The sequence below is a fragment of the Pezoporus occidentalis genome, unplaced genomic scaffold (assembly GCF_034315485.1).
Source record: "Pezoporus occidentalis ecotype Australia unplaced genomic scaffold, CSIRO_AGI_Poc_V1 ctg33, whole genome shotgun sequence".
NCBI lineage: Eukaryota > Metazoa > Chordata > Aves > Psittaciformes > Psittacidae > Pezoporus > Pezoporus occidentalis.
This window is the reverse complement of record NW_026915268.1, coordinates 2,081,727-2,102,811: the sequence shown is the minus strand read 5'-3', so window position 1 is coordinate 2,102,811 and position 21,085 is coordinate 2,081,727. Positions and strand designations below refer to the sequence as shown.

The 21,085-nt window shown below is 34.9% G+C and overlaps 1 long non-coding RNA gene across 1 annotated transcript; it reads right to left on the bottom strand.

The window, feature by feature from the left end:
* Window positions 1-3,920: 3,920 nt before the first annotated feature.
* On the bottom strand, window positions 3,921-7,061 carry LOC134169072 (uncharacterized). The gene is made up of 3 exons (XR_009966748.1): window positions 6,904-7,061; window positions 5,237-5,320; window positions 3,921-4,061 (listed from the first exon to the last, which is right to left on the bottom strand). It is a non-coding gene; the product is annotated as an uncharacterized LOC134169072 (long non-coding RNA).
* Window positions 7,062-21,085: the final 14,024 nt, after the last annotated feature.

Genomic DNA, 21,085 nt, shown 5'->3' with positions numbered 1-21,085 from the left:
AGACTTGGGTGGTGTGGTCAGAACATTTGCCAACGAAGACTAAGGCAAAGAAATCATAAAGACCCTCAGCCTTCTCCAAATCCTGTGTAGCCAGTTCTCCTGAGAGCTTCCAGAGAGGGCCCACGTTGTCCCTAGTCTATCTTTTATTCACAATGTGTCTATAAAATCCCTTCCTGTTATATTTCACATCCCTAGCCAACTTTGATTGAACTTTTTGAATGAACCTGTAAATCTCTAGGAGCTGATACCTGTTAGACAGATCCAAAAATTCAGAAAAATAACTGGGGACTTTTGCAATCAGCACATACACTATCATCCCAAAGTTATGAAATGCAAATATGAACTAACTTCTGCCAGAATTACCCTACAAATTATACTCTTTTCCCCTTTGTAAACAAAATCTAATCTTTTTTTTATTTAAACAAGAACAATAGTAATATCTGCATGTAAAATGTTAGTTTCCCAGAATCTATATTAAATTAAATATTGACTTACCAAGCACTGTGTTATTCATTATTTACTGTATTCAATCTGCGTGATTTATTAAAAAATTGATAAGAACAGCTACTGGTAAAATCCCTACAGGTGAGCTCCCTAGCCAAGCCAATTATGAAATAAGCAAACCTACGGTTACTACAATAAAATGACAGTATTCGATTTTAGCAGTTGGTGATATTTTAAAAGGATGCTTTGAGACACTTACGTGAAATAAATAAGCTGCACAGTTTCATAAAAAAATTTAAGATTGCTTTTATTCTGTTATTTGCCAGACCTTTCTGTTCCCCTCTGCCCTTTTCTGAAAGCTAATTTCTCATTTTATTAGAATGGGTTTTTTTTCATGTATTTCAGTAGTTCTTTTTCTACCCATTACACTCTCCATTTCAAAGCAACTTGAATATATCCAAGACATGCTAGTCAGAGTGCTAAAGACCAACCTGCAAATAATTGTGAAAGTGCTTTTAAGTGGAAAGCCAAGTTTTAGAAGCAGAAAGGACATTTCCAGCTACATATTTCATTGTTGCTTGAAAAATCCTATTTGGTCTATGGTTAGAACATTATACTGAGTGCAGGGATGAGTTCTGCATGCAATTATATATTCAATTCTATGGATATAGTGTTCAGGTCTGCAAAAATTCCAAACCAGTATTTTACTGGCTTAGATGTTTTTAGATGGAAATTCTAACTTGTTAAGTGTGATGTTTCACATAGACAATGTTCTTGATTCAGATGCCCCATTAAACCCTAAGTAGTGTACATTAAAGAAACAATGAAAACCGGGACTGTCAAAAAAAAAAAAAAAGGAAGAAAAAAAAAAAGAAAAGAAGCAAGACAGAAATCCCTATCAGCAGGGGAGTAAGAAGTAAGGCATGATTACAGCAAGTACACTTTATTAGTTATTTTTAAAAGTTATGGTGGAAAATGATACTGTGTTGCACAATACACCTCCCCTTCCCCCCCAGCATTAATTTCTTTAATGTTTCTAAGCCTGTTGTTGCCTTCAAACAGAGATGCACTTCACATCATTTTGATCCCTAGAATAGGCCAATAACTCTCAAATATAAAGAACTTGTAAGTCACGCAGGGAAAAAAAAATCACTGCCACAGGGGTGACATGCTTGGTTTTGAACACTACAGCTAGTTTTAAAAAAGAAAATTCAAGTTCATGCAACTTAACTACGAAGAAGCTTCTGAGCAGAGAAAGCTAATAAGACCTTTAACCCAAACAAACCCAATGTTTGTAATTTACACATGCATGCATGGAAATATCCTAGGGGAAAACCACCTTAATTCATTTCATTATTAGAGCACTCTTCAAATGTCAGCCTCTAGCTCAACCATGGATAATTTTTGATTGGAAGAAAAAGACTTTAATTCTCAAACAGGTTCTTGCTAGAGTAAAGATTCATAGTGAAATTACCAGTTGAGATGTGGTAGCATTTTATCAGAAAAAGAGGGTATGTCAAAGAGCTTGCTGAAGAGGTGGAAGGCAGCATGGACACAGGACAGAATTCGTAATTAAATGAAAAGGTCCCCTTCCTGAGCTGCTGCTGCTTCACTGTTGGAACAAGTCTGATCTGAAATACTTTGTTTGCTCAGGCATAAAAACCTTGCCTAAGCATTGCAGAGATCTAGATGTAAGCAAACAGCATGAGAATCTAAGTTCATGATTTTTCATTACGTTTGGATACACTGTTAATAAAGATTTCTCTACAGAAAATCCTCAGCAACATCCTAGCTATCAATACCAGCACTTGAACATTAATGCTATCAACAATAAAACAGTGATCCTAATCTTGCCTGTGCATATAAAGAGCTTATGGACTTTTATTTGATAATGAGTTACAGCGGTGGTGGGGGCTGCAAAAAATGTATCTCCAGGAGAATATAATAATATTCATAATATAATAATAATCATAACTGGGGGGAGGGGGATGGCAGTTCATTTTTTAATCAGAGTGAGTAGGAAGGAAAGAAAACAGAGCCTCATATACATGTATAATCCCTACTTAAATATTACTTCTGAGTCCTGATATGAAATGGACAAGATCAAAGATATGAATTTTAATAACTGCTCACTTAATTTTAGAATATTTTTGTAAGTTCAATATTATTTATCATGCTAACATCTTACAAAGGGAAGTGAGGAATAGAGCAAGGCCTTATTCCTGTACTGACACAAAATCTACATTTTAACTTTTTAAGCCTGAGAAAAAGAAGAGGAAAATTCCAAAAAACTCTTTCAGAAGTTGAACATTTCTGTTTAAACTTTGCACTTTCATTCAAAGTATCCTCAGGATTTTGGTTCTTTAGAAGCAGGACAGAGATTTTATAAGATATAATTAAATATTTGTTAAGCCTGAAGAAATTATTTATTGTAACACTGAAGTGTAATCAAAGGATGGACATAAATATGAAACTTTTTAACAGGAACTGGGACTCTTTTTGAACAATGATTAGTTTTGAATCATTCTAGATGAAATGCACTAGAGAAAAAAAAACAAGGCTGAATCCTCTTTCCTGTTTTATTTCTTGTCACTTGTGAAGAAGCACTCTATGCTAAGGGATTTTTCTTCCAAACATTTCAGAACCCTGGAGAAGCTATTCAATCCCTTTCTGTTCTTCAGGAATGATGTGCAGGCAGCAGAACATACATGCTGATCTGCTGGGGCCGTGTTGTCTCGTTTATAAAAATCTCTTTGACATGCCATTTTAAGAGATTGGGAAGCTTCCAAATTAAATGTATGGAAGTTTTAGATTAAGAGTTAATAATGGATGAAGCAAATATTTGGGAAATAAAATGCTACGTAGTAGTTTGCAAAATAATTGGATTCTAAAAACATTGTGGACAAAATATTAGCTTTTAAATTACCTAAAATACATGCAGTAAGCAAATAGCAAATGTCTCATATTAGAAAAAGGACATCATACACATATATTTTATGATATACATCTGAGTAGTACAATGTGTTTAAACCTGTGGGGTGCAAATTTAAATTTTTTTAAAGGTTTTGTAGGTATCTGTAACCTTTGAAATATAATTTATTGAAATTATAATAAATGAAAGTAGTCGTCACAGGTAACAAATAAAAACAGTCATTTAGCTTACATTAACTTACTTAAATACTATCTTTATCGGAATGCTCCCCCACGTGTTTTGTACAGGTGGGTGCTTTAAGAAAAGTTCACAATGAATTCTTCCATCGTTCAAAATTATCATTTAAAGTATCCCCAACTCTCACACTCTGAACAAGAAGCTATATGAGAATGCATGTTGAATAAGTAGATAAGGTTTTAAAACCTTAAATTCTTCCCACTGGAGTTATCCTAGTCACAAAGTTACAGGAATTTGAAAGATTTTCATGAGTGCCCACAATGAGCAGTATATATATATATATATGTATATATATATATATATATATAATGAGCAGTACCATTCAGAACATAGTAGTAACAAAAAAACAAAACAACGTACTATTGTATTTTACCACATTGTGGTAAAAAAAAAAAACCTTAATTTTGGGCTTGTAGCAGTATCTGACCATTCAGATTCAAAATCATGTCTGGAAAAAAAAAAAAAAAAAGAAAAAAAAGAGAAGTTCTGTTCTTAATAATGAGATGATTTGATAAAAAATGCACAAAAAATTCCTGTAAATATATTTCTTATCAATAGATGTTTACCTTGCATGTACACTAATATATGAGTATTTGATTAGAAGGATGACACTGGAAGCAATTCACTTACTTAATTTCATTCAGTAAGCACCTCCTTACTGAATACAAAGATATCATAAAATAGTGGCAATTAGAATCTGTTAGCACTTGAATGACCTCTGTTGGCACTATATAGCTCAGAACAAGTTTGTCTTTGTAAAATGAAGGTGTTGCCTCTCAGAATTCTTCATTCAGCATTTAATCTTTTTTATGGATATGAATACATTGATCAGTCCTGTCAATTTCAAAGATCATTCTGATAGGACCTTCAAATCATAGTCATACACTAATTAAAACACACAGTGCTGTACTGCTATTTTTAGCATTACTAATATGACATAGCAAAAAAAGAGCTGAAAATATTTCTTTGAAGTAATAAATTTAGTTAGGTAATAATTCTGTTAATCCAGGAGTTAATGCTTGCACAACCAACAATATAAATAAAGCAAAAATATTTTCAGCTTCTTTAAAAGTTTATTCATTTCATGAAAGAACTCCCTAAAATAGCTACATCATGACATTAAGAAAAATCCTTTGTTATGAGGAATCAAAATCTGTATCGTATCTATGTTACTACATGACAGGGAGGGGGTGTGTGTGTGTGAATCACTTATGCTATAAATAATATACCTCTGCTTTTTGCAGGACTTGTAACGAAGTTATACTGCTTTAAGGATTTTAAGAAATACATATGTGTGCAGGCTGACAGCAGCTCATCAGAAAAAAATAACATGAAAAAAGAACAGAAGACAATAGCAAATGAAAATCATCATGTCACATAAACTTACAAGATAATTGACTGCATTTATAGCTATTCATACAAGTATGTAAACCAGTCCCTATTAGAAAAAAAATCTGGCAATGCCTCTTTGTCTTTAGTAAGAAACAAACAAACAAGCAAACAAAAACCCCCAACCTACCTTCCCAGAAAACAAAACAAAACAAAACAAAACTGGGTAAACCAGAAAAGAACAGCTGCAAGAATAATACAAATCACAATTCCAGAAAATAATCCATATATTACCTAAGAAGAATGTGCCATTACAATCCAAACAGTCTTGCTTCAGAAACCAAGGGTGGATGAAATGAAAGAGCCTGTCTCTGTGGCCTGCTTTAATATAGATATATATTATATTTCTAGGTGACACACTGCAAGTTTTCAGAAGAACTGGTATGCTGACAAAAAAGAAAATAATTTCTACCTTGAAGTTACATAATTACAGAATGGCATCAATTTTTCAACACCAATTTAATCCAAATCTAAACTTTAAATAATTTGTTTCACATTGCAAAAACATCAAAAGCCTCTTCAGATGGTTTCAAAACATATCTTGAACTGATCATTAAAGCCAGCTCAGTTTTGTATTTTTAAGTTCATCAAACTTAAACAAAAACTATTCTTCTCCCAAAATTCCATATTTCAGACTGAAGCATGTTCTGTTTCCTGGCATCTACCTTTCCAGTTCTTTTCAGTTATTTTTAATTACTGACTACCAAAATACCTTTTCAAAGTGAGAACTCAAAATTCTTCATCTCAAAAATACAACAACAAAATGCTTCAAGATTTGTCTAAATAAAACCGCTTTAGATAATGATGAAGCAAATTCCACAAAGATCTGAACATTAAGTTCCATCTGGCACTTCACTGACCAGGTGCCAAATCTGGCTGAAGCCTTTCTAAACTCCACAGAATCCTGTACTCTCAAATTGCCTTGCCAGTATATCAGCTAGCATGTTGACAGGGTGTTTTATGCTGTTAAACACAGTCCAACTGCAGTTTTTGCTTTGTCTGTCTTGAAACTAAGCACTTCATTGAAATTAGGCCTTAGTTCCTTGTGTTATATAGCCACTTTAATAACTATATCTTTCAGATAATCTATTAGAAATGTCTTCTTTAATCTTCTATGCCGCACACAATTTTCTTTCAGCCTGTGTTGTAGCATGCCACTATTGGGGAAACAGCTGTAGCTCGTTTTCTCTGGCCCATTCCTCCTAAGTGGTTATTCTTGGTGGTGTCTGTGCTGTGCAAATACCTTCTGAACAGAAAGAATGTCCCAAAGGACTTCTGTTACAAGCAAGAAAATGTAATTATCAGGTATGGAGGGAAAGGAAATAATGGACTTTTTTTTTTATTTCCACAACTCAGAATAATCACAAGTAGTAAGTACTAAAAAAAACATGAGTGACAAATATAAACCTCATCTTGTTCACCTAGGCATTGTTTCCTAGCACATGTTGTATGGAGTTTGGAGTGAGTGACACTTACCCTCCAGATTCAACAGTCAGACGGTGCTTCAAAGAAAACTATTACACAAACTAATTTTACCTAATGTTGAAATAAAACCAACAGCCCAAAACACATTATTGCATTTCCTATATTTTCAGCTTGCAGCTAGTTCAAGCATCAGTCAGAGAAAGATCAATTTTTGATCACCTTCAGTTTAGCTAGTTAGTCCTCTTGTCTAGCTCACTGCATATCCTGCTTTTTCTTCCATCTACACATTCCAAAAAACTCATAGGACATATATGAAATAGTTGCTCTTTTAGCTTGATTCTTTCTTAGTTTGGAGAAAGGAGAATTAGAGAAACCTCCAGGTATTTAGAATATATTGAGACTGATGCTCCCACTGTGAAAATTTTCATTATGTGTATAATAAAATGAGAGTGTGAGAGGAGGGAGGGAGAAATTACTTTCTTAATAGTGTGGACTTTGCAAGTTCCTATTTTGAATACAGTCCGTAGTGCTGCACTTCTGAGCTGAACAGCATAAAGCTACTGTGGCAGCTGGACATGATGTTTAGTCTCTGCCTGACTGGCAGATCACAGTAAAGCAGCATATCCCATGAGTCTCTCTGTGAGGTCGTTACCAACTGATTGAGCATTCACTTTCATGCCTTAAACCTCAGAAACCCAGGTGTGTTGTAGATTAGCACAACTTACAAGCAGTGTGTGGAAGTTTATTATGATAATTGTTGCTTTTATTTTTTATTTCCCTGAACTCAAAGATAATTAATGCCAGTATGTGTCCTGGTGTCTGACTCCCTTAATTGGTCCTATGGAGCCTTGGGCGTTTGAAAATCCACTCACTTAAAGGGTCTTTTTTTCTTCTCTTCTTTTTTTCCCTTTTGACTTGTTTTCCTGGAGCTGTTCATTAGTGCCTAAAATATTTGATTACATTTAATTGTAATGTCTTCAATTCTGTGCACCTGCTGTAATTTATGTAGTGGGGGAAAAGAAGACCTACAGAAGCTAAAAAGTGAGATGAGGAATTGAATGTTAAAAAGAATTCCCCTGCAAAGGGTAATTGGGGTTAAATATGGAAGCAAACTAAACATATTTTCAGTTAGATTTTCCTAGCTGTTATGATAGCACCAAAAGGATTTATAGCATAATGACTACAGTTCTAAAACATTTCCACATCCAAAGGTTTTATCCCCACTTCAGCATTCCTAATTATTTTAAACCCTATCTCTATCATGAGAAAGTGCACATGGTGTTGGTCCTGCCTAGCTGGCAGTGCTGAGCCACATTCCTACCTGAAGATGTGCTGCTCTAGTGTAGATCTTTCTCTTTTTTGCCAGCTTTCTTTTACTGAAATATGTTCATTGTTCCCAAGTTTTTTTCCTTAAAAATATTGAAAAGGTTAAAAAGCTTCCTGACAGAAGCTTTAGTTTTTAAGGGACAGCTTACAGCATTTGTAAAGCAGTCAATAATACCAATAAATATTAGCACCACTGAATATTCGAATTCCCCTGACATCAGTAGAAATGGAATAAGGGATGCAGTAAAAGAGAAAAATCTTGTGCATTTTTAGGAGGGAAATTACGTCAGAACATAATTTCATTTAGCTGTACTGCTTCTTATTTATCTCTAAGGGCTAGTATAAACCTGTTGAACAGCTTCTAAACCCTACTTTCTTTTTTTTTCATAAGAAAACAGATTAATTTTAACACATTCACTGTTAGCATTACATGACAAATTCTTGTTTCAGCACTGCAGAGGGAGAATAGAAGGATCATCTACTGATGGCTATGATAGTTTACAGAATTCAGTTTACTGTTGAGACCAATTAAGTAGTCTTTGCCAAGGAAATTCCACAATTCATATGCAGTAGCATCCCAATACTTTTCTTTATTTCTCTGTATTGTGATTATTATCTGAGGCATCTTACAGCAACAGTTACTGATACACACACACATACACAAAAAAAAGGGTCACAAATCAATTTGTTGCTGTCATCTTTTGCTAAGTATGGCATTTACTAAAAAATACAAACACTGATATCTCTGCTTTTTAAACTAGCATTATTAGTAATAAACTTGAGTTGTAATAAATTGTCAGGACTCCTAAGAACATTACCACACGATGAACATTTTATGTTAATATCTACATTTCACTCTGTTATGGAAACCACAGAGCTATTAGCAAATGCTAGAAATTCATCTTACATAGAATCAGAGACAACATATAGCAGTATGTTGATGAGAGATGTGATGACAGACATATACACTCCTCTCTAGTCATGTCCGACTAGCCTTTAAACAAATCTTACAGCAAATGTATGGCATATTTTTACCTCAGGAACTGCCCCTGGCATTGACAGAAGACTGCTCTATGACCAAAAGCATGGGACCAAGAGCAAGCGGGGTGGTAATTTATTCTCTAGATCACAACAGATTTCCTGTCAAGATGCCTTCTGTACTTCTAGAAGACACTGCTTTCAAACCTCATTATAACCAGACTCTACCAGTTGCACTCTAAATTGCAGTGTTACTGAGATTTCATGTATCGGTTCAAGTTTTTAATACTGTTTTTACAAAGAAGTCTTCACAAAAACACAATAGGATTTATTTATTGAATTTGAATCACTCCCATTAATACTATTTTAGAATCTTGTGATTGGTTGACAGTTACGGGCTGAATGTGACCAGTGATTTAATCCACACTTATTATGGTATGACATGCATAACTCTGGGACATAAACAGAACCTTAAAGAAGCATGGCTGAAGTACATGCACAAGCAACATGCGGTTCTTAATACTGCAAATAATTTCTTTTAATTTTAGAATTTAATATAGATAACAAAAAATTGTTCTTGGTATTCAGATTTCAGATATAATATTTAAATAATAAAAGGATGTAAAAAGCTGTCTACAAAAGAACATTAGTTTAAAAAGAAAAGGCAAATAAAATTTAGACATTCCTTCCAGTTGACAGAGAGGGAAGTTAAAAAAAAAAAACACCCACAAACCAAAAACCCCACAACCAAAACACATTACATGGAAAGGAAACGGAAAAGGAGAAGGAGAAGGAAAAGGGGGGAAGGAAAGGGAAAGGAAAAGGAAATGAAAAGGAATAGGAAAAGGAAAAGGAAAAAGGAAAGGAAAAGGGAAAGAAAAGCCTACAAAAACAAGCATTTCTTCCCTGTGATAAAGTCAAGCAAATGAGAGCCAAGCATGTCCACTTTGCCACAATTTCAGAAGGATCAGCAGTTGCTAGTTTTTTATTTACGCAGAGTAAATGCCAGGCTCTGCAACAGGTCTAACAGGCACTTCTTTCTGCATTGAATCTTTAGAACTAACATGTTTTTAGATCTTTTGCTTTAGGGAAGGTCATGCATGAGGCTTTGATGCATGTGATGACCACACTCAATATAAGTACAAAATATAATCTCTACCTAAGGTATTGCACTTAAGCCTTTTCTCTTGGCTACTAAGACAGTTTGAGGTTTGTCAAGTTTAGTAGCTTTGTGTTTTTAGGCTTGGAACCATTCCATGGTCATCATTTTTCCTCTCCTACCTGCACAGACACACATGTATCAGGATAATAGCATAGGTGGCATTCTGGATAGCTACTCCCAGGCTGCATCTGTCTGCACATCAGTCATGAGCATGTGAATATAAACCAGTATGTATGTAAGAACAAATTGGACAATAAGTTCAAAGTGAAAGTATAAAATACTTAAAGGCATCTTGGAGAAGCAAGAAGCAAAGTGACAGCTGAGAATATATACAGTGAATGGCTGTGTGGGGAACACTGTGTGAATCCTACCTATGCAGTTGTCACATACTGGGTAGATTTACAAACAAAAGATCAGTGAGATACGTGCATGCTACCTGGAATGTAATGACACAAAGGAAAATACAAGCTTACGCTATGAGTGTTAGTAACAGGTTTTTAAAGACACATGCGTTGTTGCAGCAAGGTGAAATTTTGGAGTTTTGCTTTTCAAATTCTTCTTTAAAGCTCATCATGATGGCATTTTCTGCACTTCTCTTTCAACAGGATTGCTGCTTCACAATGTTCTCAGCAGCAGGTGAAATATTCTACCTTATCAACTCATGGCCCTATAAAGAGCTTAATATATGATAAAGACTTAAAAATAATTCTTGTATGTGACTGAGAAAAGAAGCATAAATTCCACCCTCTGACTAGATTCAGCTTCTTTCAACAAGTTCCAGCAGTGGTTCTTGTCTCTCATTTATGAGCTACCTATGAAAGATATCACTTTGGCAGAATCTCTAAGCCATTTGCAACAATCAATGATTTATTGGTTTCAGACCAATTTTTAAGTAAAGCACTTCTTAAATATAATGGTGCAAATGTTATCCAAGCTTAATAAAAAGTAGAATTATTACAAAGATGCTGTGATCTTGAATATTTAAATTAAAAGAGCACATGTGTTATTTTAACTTTAATGTCCCTCTAGCATGTTAATCACTGTTCAGGATTAATGAGTTTCTTTTTACAACTTCTGAGTTTTGGCAAAAAAGTGAATAGAAAAAATAGTAATCTTCCTTTGTGTTCATATAAATCTTTAGAGATGCAGAACAAAAGTCTTGCTTACATGTAAAAACCTGAAGGCTGTTAGACTTCTCTCCCCCTCACCCTCCAAAAATAAGATTCAAATATGAACGTTTTGGGAGAAAAGAGGAAATACAGACAAAAAGAATCCATGAGTGATCAAATTATTAAATTACTATCCCTATACATTCTGTTCTTTCTAGGTAAATCAGGTATATCTTTCTGTTGTTTTATTTATCCCAAGTATTAGAATAATTAAAGAGGAAGATGCGGGAGGCATAGAGCAGTGAATGTCAAGGACACTTGATGCAATACCCTAATGATGCATGTTCCAGCATACTCAAATAAACAGGTTTCTCTAGAGATTGTTTGAATGAAAATAATGTAATTGCACAAATAGCGTAAACTGAGTGCATGTGTACAGAAGAAAGAAAAGAGAGACAGGCAGCAGTCATGCTTCTTGTAGTTGATGGCGTGTGGTGAATAATTGATCATTCCTTCCTTCTTTCTGATGACTTCACTAATTCTCTCAGTACTGCACTTCTACAAGTGTCACGATCACTATTAAACCAGAGAGGAGCCCAACAAGCCCTTGAGAATACCTACTGTCTGAAATGCCTTTTAAAGCACCAACTGAAAAATTAAATGCGAAAAGCAAGAAAATGATTCTGAAGTCTTCTTCACCTTTGCTGTGTGCTATAATGCTATACTTGACAGGCACTGTTCCACAGCCAAGCACTGAATTTACTATGCCTGTTATTAATAACACAGGAAGGGAAAGTAAAGCCATTAAGTTTATTAAGAGAACACAAAAAGGCATTAACACTTTATTTTTTATTTTTTTATAATCAGCCAATTAACAAGACAATATGAAGGCTTTGAAATGATTTGTGCTTTTGAAACAATGGGAAAATAACATAGCCAAAACTGTTTGGTTTGATTTCATATTCAAAAAATTTCCATTATGAGGCACTGGAATGGGTTGTCCAGGGAGGTTGTGAATGCTCCATCCCTGGCAGTGTTCAAGACCAGGTTGGACGAGGCCTTGGGTGATATGATTTAGTGTAAGGTGTCCCTGCCCATGGCAGGGGGGTTGGAACTAGATGATCTTAAGGTATTTTTCAACCCTAACGATTCTATGATTCTATGAGATAATGAACTAAGAACGTTACTAATTTTTAATCCTGAAGACAAAACTGCCCTGGGTTTTTAATCTGTGGCTATAGATATTGTAGAAAATAGGATTTTTATTTGGTTTTAGTGATCCACAGAAGCAGTTCAAACATAAATCCTTATCCCTAAATTCATTAAGAAACTCATCGCCTTATTTTTGAAACTGTTAAAGAATCTAAGAGCTCAGATGGACAAAGCTGTAGGTACACAACTGAGTCACCTAATAGAACTTTTGCATGAGTAAAGGCAGATTTGTTTCAAAACATTTTGGTAAATAAAATACTAAAAGTAACGATAGCATACACTATTTTTACAATATCAGCACTTACACAACCGGATGAAAGAAAGCTATGCTACAAATAAAGTGGCAACGAGAACCTCTAGCAATTCTAGATAGATACACTGTTCTGCTAGATGGCATACATACACACAAAATTTTTCTTTAGGCTAAAGGCTTCTCACTAACTGAATAGACAAATATGAAAGATATTGGGGGAAAAAAATCAAAAAATGTCTCCATTTTGCAAGGAGACTATGAAGACAAAAATGTACAATCCCCCTCATCCCAGGGAGATAAGGCAGAAACAAGAATTAAAAAGAAAGCTCCTTCCTGAAGGTAGTGATCCTACAGGCTACAGAAATTGTTCCTCAAATTCCACATCGGAGCACACCACTGGGAACAACTTCCTTTTCTCCAGTTGAAACCATTTCACCAAATTCATCTGAAATTTTTGGTTCTTTCAAATAGCCATTTTTGGCCAGTTCACTATTCATTGGAAAAGACTCCCACACTCAATGAATATTTGATCATTGCTTTTTCTTCAAGTTCCACAAAAAGGGCTTATATCAAAGGACTTCTGCTCCAATTATATGAAGCAAAATGAAATTAGATAAAAAAGGAAAAGCAAAAATAAAAATGGGTTGACAAACAGCAATATGGGAAACAACCTGTACAAGAAGGAGCAAAGCTGTGCAGAATGATGACAGAAAAAAAACCATGCAGCGTGGGTAAAGTCAATGTACAGAAAGAAAAATATAGCAGATTTTGAGTGAAAGGCATTCACCTACCAATCTGTCAAAAAAAAGAACCATTGTCCTATAACATAACCACAGCAGGCTTATTTCATCAGAGCACAGTGTATAGTATTCCTGAGTTTATTAGTCTTAATCATGCCCTCCTTGTTTATATGAATTATATGTCTTTTCTGACCACAATGGTTTAAAACTTCTTACCAATATTAGGGAAGATCAGGGACATAAAAAAAAAGCTATCTGTGCACACATAGAATTAATGGAACAATGTATTTTGGGCATGCATTCAGGACTCCATTAAACCACATTCACATGGCTGAAAAACTGGAATTTATGCTGAAGGCAGTACACATGAGCAATGGCTGCTTTGCAGCTTCAGTGGGCTAGGAACACATGCATAGTCAGTTCCCAACTAACGAGCAGCAAATGAGCAGTCCATGGGGATTTGACTGCCTGCCTGTACCCTCTGCTCCAGCAGGAACATGCAACACCCGTGGAATTACATAGACATTTCTCTGGCAGGATCAGATCATAAGAATATAATATCACAGGGAGGACGGGAGCTTACGGACACTTGCAGACAAATAAGCAGCAGCATATAACATAAATGTGTCACCCTCTCTCCCTCAACTATCACTTCCACCATTTTAATACAAAGCTTGAAAGATAAATTTATATAGAGACCCAGCTCCGGCCTGACAGCTACAATCACATCTAGAGCAGGATAGCAAAATGCTGTCGCACAGGTCACAGATAAGTACGTTTAAACCCCACTCTATCTCATTTGTAAGACTTGGACATCTTGCTCTAAACATTTTTTGCCAAGTATATTCCCAGTTTTACACTAAAGGCCAGGTGGCATTTGGCAAGGTTCTTTTGGCTAAATATGGCTAATATACTTTTATCCTACTAACTGTAGGAATTGTTCGTCCTTAATGTGAGATTGAATGGAGTTATCTTAATGTTCTTTGCATCTTACTAAAAATTCCAGTTTAGCCTAGAGAAACCATTTAAATGCTGATAATGCTGATTCTTTGCATAACAGCATATTAACTGCAAAGTAGATATGCAGAGGTCATTTTAATTGGAAGTAATTGCTATGTTACCAATCTTTCTTTGATGTTGTTCACCACAGCATTCTCAACCACATTATAATTTATGTTCAGCATTGGAAATTATAATGCTTATTAATAATGTTGACAAATAAAGGTTAAAAAGAAATAATTCTTGTCTCTGAATACTTCTTCTCCTGAACTCAAGAGACAAAAAGTCAGAAAACTAAAAAAAAAAAAAAAAAAAAAAAACTTAAAAAAAAAAAATCTATTTGAGTGACTTGGAAGACTTCATTTTTGTTTCAAACTTGTTTCCTTGTAATACTGCAGATTACCATAATTTTATACACAGTCATTTCAACATGAACAGAGGAACATTTTAATTACAAATATTCAAATAGGATATTCTGACATATTTCAAGTGTTAGCACTGATACAGAAATGTAATGAAAGCTTATCCTTTCCTACAGATAGCTTTGATGTCCCTACCTGCTCCACTGCTGGTAATTCTATGGAGTCAAGCGTCAGAACTTTAGGGAGAAGGGAAAAGGAAACGAACATGAAAACTGTTGCTTCTTTGAGATGTTATTCCTCCTTTCTAAAGGAAGACATCAAATAAACCCATTTTAGATTTGCTTATGCTTTTAGTTAATACCATTAGCTGACATCACCACAAGAATTAAATAGGTACATTAAGCTTGAGAATACACAAGCAAGTTGAAACAGCACACAGTCTGAACTAAGCAGAGGAAAAAGCCAGCCCAACAAAAGAACAACAACCAAAACACTTACCATGATAAGAGCACAAGACAGAAAATTTTTGCACAACTAGACGCTTGTTAAACACAGCATAATCTAAGGCTGTAACAAATGAGAATTCTCGCTTTCTTGCTGTTAAAGCAAAGTGAATATAGGAGTACTCACAGAATGACAGTGCTTTTGTTTAAGCTTATTTCCTTAATATTACTGAATCCCATATGAAAGGGTACAAAGATTCCAGGATTCCAAACAAGCTATGACAGTTCATACACAATAAAACACTTAGAAGCCTTTTTTCCCTGCATTCATCACCTTTATAACTATAAAACAGCAGTTATGACACACATAAAGTACAAATAAAATGTATAAACTGTCAAAGTGCAGGGAACTTACTGTTTTTTAAAGGACTTCCTTCCAGAAAAAAGTTTTCTTAATTAGGAAGAATAAACCCAAACCCTACAAAACCAACAAACAATAAAACCCAAAGAGTATCCTAGACCAAAGAGTGGAAAAAGGGACCAGAGGGCAGAGGACATAATCAAATGCTTGAAATAAAAACACAAATAAAACCTGATAGCCAGGAACCATATAGTTATACCATAATAATATCAAGGGTTAATGAAAACAATTTATTTATTTTTAGAGGTTTGCTGTTTGTAGAGGGATAGCAGTTAACCTATTTACACAAACTGCTTCACAGTTGTTTATTTCATGATGGCTCTTCTGCTTTCCCCCTGTACCCTGTAAAAGGAAGATGCTCATTAGCTCTGCATATCGTGCAGTAAATTAACTTGACTACTGCTATTCATATTTCTTAGCTAGTGCTCTCCCTAACTCTGACCACTTTAAAAGCTTACAGCAGACAAAAAAACAAATGCAGAATTTACAGTGCAATTTTAAAGCCTGAGAAAAAATAAAATCCTGTTGGGCAAAGGAATTTTCCTCCTCTTAACCTTCTGTGTTCTAACTATTGAGAAGAATCCTAGACTAACAGATGAGTCATGGTTTTTCTAGGAATTTCATGACAAGTCTCTTTGCATGGTGTGATGCTTTCAGCCAACATTTTTAAACAAGATTTAATCCTACTAATTACTCACAAGCAGGCATTCTTTTGGTCAAGTGTTACAAAAATTAGCCCATAAAACCATTAATTGAAGACATAGGTCTCTTAATTTTGGATACATATTTTAATTATGCACATGGCCATATCCCCAACTCCTCTACTATATATAGCTTCAGTGGCTTACAATCATGTAAGGATCTGTCTGGTACAAAGGAATAAAACATTGTAAGACAGCCTTTTTATTTTTTTCCTCTGCCACAAGTAGCATTCCAAACTAGCTGCTTGCACTAAGTCACCATTGAAGGAATCCAAAATGATTTGTAATGGACAAAAAGCAATATTGTGCAGTTGCTTTGGTGAAATATCTTGCACAGAGAACTAGGGTCCAGACATGCTCCCTGTTCTACCAGACAAATTTCTTGCTTAAAATACCAATTCCAGGGCACTGCCCTCCCTTACTTTACTTATGCATCACCAACTCAGTCTGTGCAGCTTCGTTTGAATGGCATTTGGTTACTTTTTGAATAACTTGGAAAATGTGTTGAGAGGCTGTACATATGGTAATATGTTCCCCTACACCGTTTGCTAAATTTATCATGTGGTTGGGTTTTCTTTGTCTTTTTTTTTCTTTCCTCCTCAGAACTGATGAAAGAAAGGTAAACCAGAATGTAAATAAGCTTCTATGCTGCTTACAATAACGACATTATACAATAAAATGTTTAAACATGCATACGGTAGCAAATGAAAGAAAACCTGCAATTTACCTGCTCATATCAATATTATATCCCACAGGATAGTCTTTCTCTGATTCCAGCTAAATTGCTATACTTATTTCTCCAATACACATTACCTGGGATTTCTCCCAAAATTTTAGTTCTTTGTTATTTCCCTTTCCACTTCCTTGAAGAAACAGCTGATGTTTTGTTAGACTAGGTGTCATTTCTTGCTCTTGACAAATTAATCTACAGTTTTTTCCACTCAATAAATGGTAAAGCCCACACTTCATTCCCTCACTGACAATATATATGCTCCCTCAGCATATAATGTCCAACAAAACATTTCCATTCATGAGCTACTATTATATCAATTTGTGCTTTACCAAATAAATTGATATAAACATGTTAATAGTGTCAACTAGATGTCATTTGTCATTGTTTTTTGATCCAAACTGCATACAACTACAATTAATGACCATAGGAATCACTGAAGATTGTGATAACTTCAAATGCCATTATAGCAGTTTTAAACCACACTTAATTTTTTCTTGATATTGTGTGTCACTAAGTTATCTATTTTATATTCATTAATAAACATTATAGATTGCTTAGACTTCACACACAGTATCTGTAAAAAGTTGTCAAGCTGTCACACCTGCTTCACTGCAAATTAGTACTTTTAAATCTTTCTACTCTAGAGCTTCTAATTAAAAAGGTCAATTACTTCTCTCAAGAGATTTCATCATTTGTTTTGTATTTTCAGAGAATTCCTACACATTATTACTTTTTTTTTTTTATACACTTAGCAACAGCATTTAAGTTCTTCACTAATCAGTGATACACACATCCTTCTGCTATAGAAACCAATATGAGGTATAATTTCAATAAGCTTCAAATACAGGCTCACAGATTCATTGTCCTTCATTCCAAGTCGATGGGATTCATGGTTCTATTTCACTTATGTTCTTCTGAAATTTCTACCTGAGCTATACAGGAGCCTTACCTATTTGCTGTTTAAAATAGCATTTTTATTTTCTATTTTTTTTTCTGTTATGCTCCTCAAAAATCCACTCCAAACAGATCAATGCTATGTGACCACATGGAGATAGATCTATCAGCAGGATTTCCAGGACAACACAGAAGCTTAGGTTATCAAGCAACAAATGCACAGATGGTCCTGTCATTCCTTATTTCAGAAAAGGTGATTCCAGTGATAACATCTGCTAATAAGCCTTTCTTGAGTATCCTTTAGAAAGTCAGCAAGCTATGGTGTTAGAAATGAAAGATCAAATTGGGTCAGGCATGCTCTTCTCAGGGTGCACTGTAGCTTTCATAAAGGTAATAGCAAAATGGATTGAATGTTCATTCCACATCAGCGTCTTTTAAAGGACTAAAAGTATGTCAAAGATGCAGCACATAAGGTGCATGGATTGAAGGGAAGCAGGGGGGCTGGACACAGATGGAAAGAGCAGCACTTGGGCAATGTATATCGCTAATCATCATGGATATGTCCCAAAGCTGATTTTTGTGTGTTGTAGCAGATTTATTTATTTATTTGGTTGGCTGCTATTTGTTTGTTTTTCTGCTGCTGGAATAACTGAAAGCCCTCAAAAAGAGAAATCTGAACTCTAATATTACATTTAAATTCTGGAAATTTTCCATGTAAAGAACACTGAAAGAGACTCTGCTCAGCATTTTCACACAGATCCTGCACAGTGTATATGTTTTAATGCAGGTTTATTTGAACCCAGGATTAGTGCTTGAATTCATTCACCAGTAGGGCCTAAATAAACATACAGGGTTGTGAAAGCCTATAGGTCTTCATATTCTGCCATGTTCTTCAATTTTGGAACAAAGCTGTTTCCAGCAGAAACTTGTCTCCACTTGTTTCAGTGACACAAGTTTGGATACTGTTAATCTACTTTAATCACTGCCTTATTTCAACAGCTTGACCAATTCTACTGTTACTGTAAGAATGTAGCTTATGAAAGCACACATATAGCTCCCCAAATTACTTTGACTATCACGTGAGATGCATTCCTTCCTTTCATTTGCATCTCGTTCCCAGCCACAGACAGTAGCAGAGATCTTCTAAAAAGCAAGCTCTCTGCTTTTTTCTGTTATCAGCAAGAGTTCAGTATCAACAGAGAACTTGAGTAGTAAAATGCAGAACCTTGATACTGGAAACTTTGAAGACTATTCTTTAAAAGATAAGTTTTAAACTAGCAAAGACAAGTGATAGGTTTAGATGTTCTACAGGGGAAGAGAAATAAAAAGCCTAAAAGACAGAAATAGGATTCACCCACTCAAAACAATCCACCAAAGCAATGTTCTGGTACACTGCCAATATTAGCAGGTCAGCTTATGTCAAACACCGAACATGAGGTTGAATTACCTAACTAAAATTTGCAAAAATATTACTAGTAACAATATCAAGCATGTCTGCTTACTAACACTGGGTAGAATAAGATGACATTTATACAGATTGTAATGAACAAATGGCAATGATAACTGCACCTTATTTCCAAAGTGTGGTTTCCACTTCTCCAAAGAGAACTGTGTTTTCCTTGCTCACAAAAAGGAGATAGTAGGGAATAATGGTCAGTGGGTGTATATCTTTAGATGCATTGTTTACAGTAAATTCATCTGGTGACTTTCAAAGAAGCTGTACTGATTTATACCAGGGGAAGCCTCTTGTCAGATTAAAGTTAGTTCAGCTGTGTCATTTTAACCAAGACACACCAGGAATACCACTATTACCCTATACTAATACACACTCAGTTACATTTGAAAAGGTTTATCACATACTGTCAACCATAACCAATTGCTTTTATTGCTTAATTATTATCAACATGTCAGTATTCAATTTTACTTAATTATGAATTGCTCTTATTAGAGGGGTGAAGAGCCACTGCTGAATTTCAGGTTTTCTTGTTTGTTTTTTGATGATCAGGATATAGTTTTCAGGCTACCCAACCTTCTCTTCTGCTTATGTTGTATGGCAGAGAGAAGGCTAATACAGATATTTTTGTTGAAATATTTTAAATACAAGGAAGTGAATTACAAGCTTAGTTTTATTTAGTTACCACAGCTTGTGGATGGTGGGAAGGAAGGCTGCTGCTCTTGTTTGTGAGATCATAAATGAAAGAAATGGTAATAAGTAAGCTCATAATCTGTCATTATCATTGCATAAGATAGTGAAGCCCAGTATGTTCAGCAAGTTGTGAAATATAAACACCAGCAGATATATCAAAATAAGCTTTTTTTAAGACCATAGTTTCACTCTCTCATAACTGTTTATAGTATACTCGTGTTCTGGAAGACAAATCAAAGCACATAATATAGTGTCTTATTGTTATGTTACACAACTTGAAAAAAAAAAAAAAACAAACCTACTACTTTAGGATTCTGTTAAAATACTTTTCCTGAATGTTAATATATTCATGAATATATATGTAAACAGTCAGATATCATGAACTATTTATAAAATGATAATACTTTACTAGGGAAATATCATCTTGATTATATTACCATGACATGCAATCTGATTAATTTATTTACTTAATAACCTCTTTTAGAATTAGGTACTCCAATTACAGTCATTACAATCCAAAACAACAGGTAAATAAAGACTAAATAATATACATGGGTCCTAAGTGAAGCCTCAGTGATAGGAAACTCAAGCTCCCACCCCATGAAATGCCTGGAAAGTTGGTGGTTAGAGATGGGCTCTTCAGACTAGAAAGCCCTTCAAACACAGAAAGAGAGAAAAACCTAACAAGGCAATATAGCAAGAAGCAAATTTCCTAATAAGAAGACCATTCACAAGATATAGCTATCATGCCAAACACTCCTAAATGTGCTCTGAAATGCTGGTGTAGTCTCTCAGCCTAGTTGTGTTTCCATGTTGACCACATCACTGCTAAGTGTGAGGATGAGTATTCAAAGCTTTCTGCTGAATTACCACAGTTCCATAATGTACTATGTGTTATAACTCTAGAAAACAGTGCCAAAGAGACCAGTATATTGTGGTGCTTGTACTTTAGAGATATGGTCACACACTTCACAGACAAGACAGCATCACTGCTATTTGAAAAAGGGGGAACTATAGGTTACTTTGGAAGTCAGGTGCAGGTCCAGAAAAACATAACAACGATTTGTCTTCACTAATCTACCTGAAGTAAGTATTGTTTTCAGTGTATTTGACTATGCACAATCTGAATTGAATGAAACTGAGAAATGTAAACAGGTATTTTCAGATAACTTGCACATC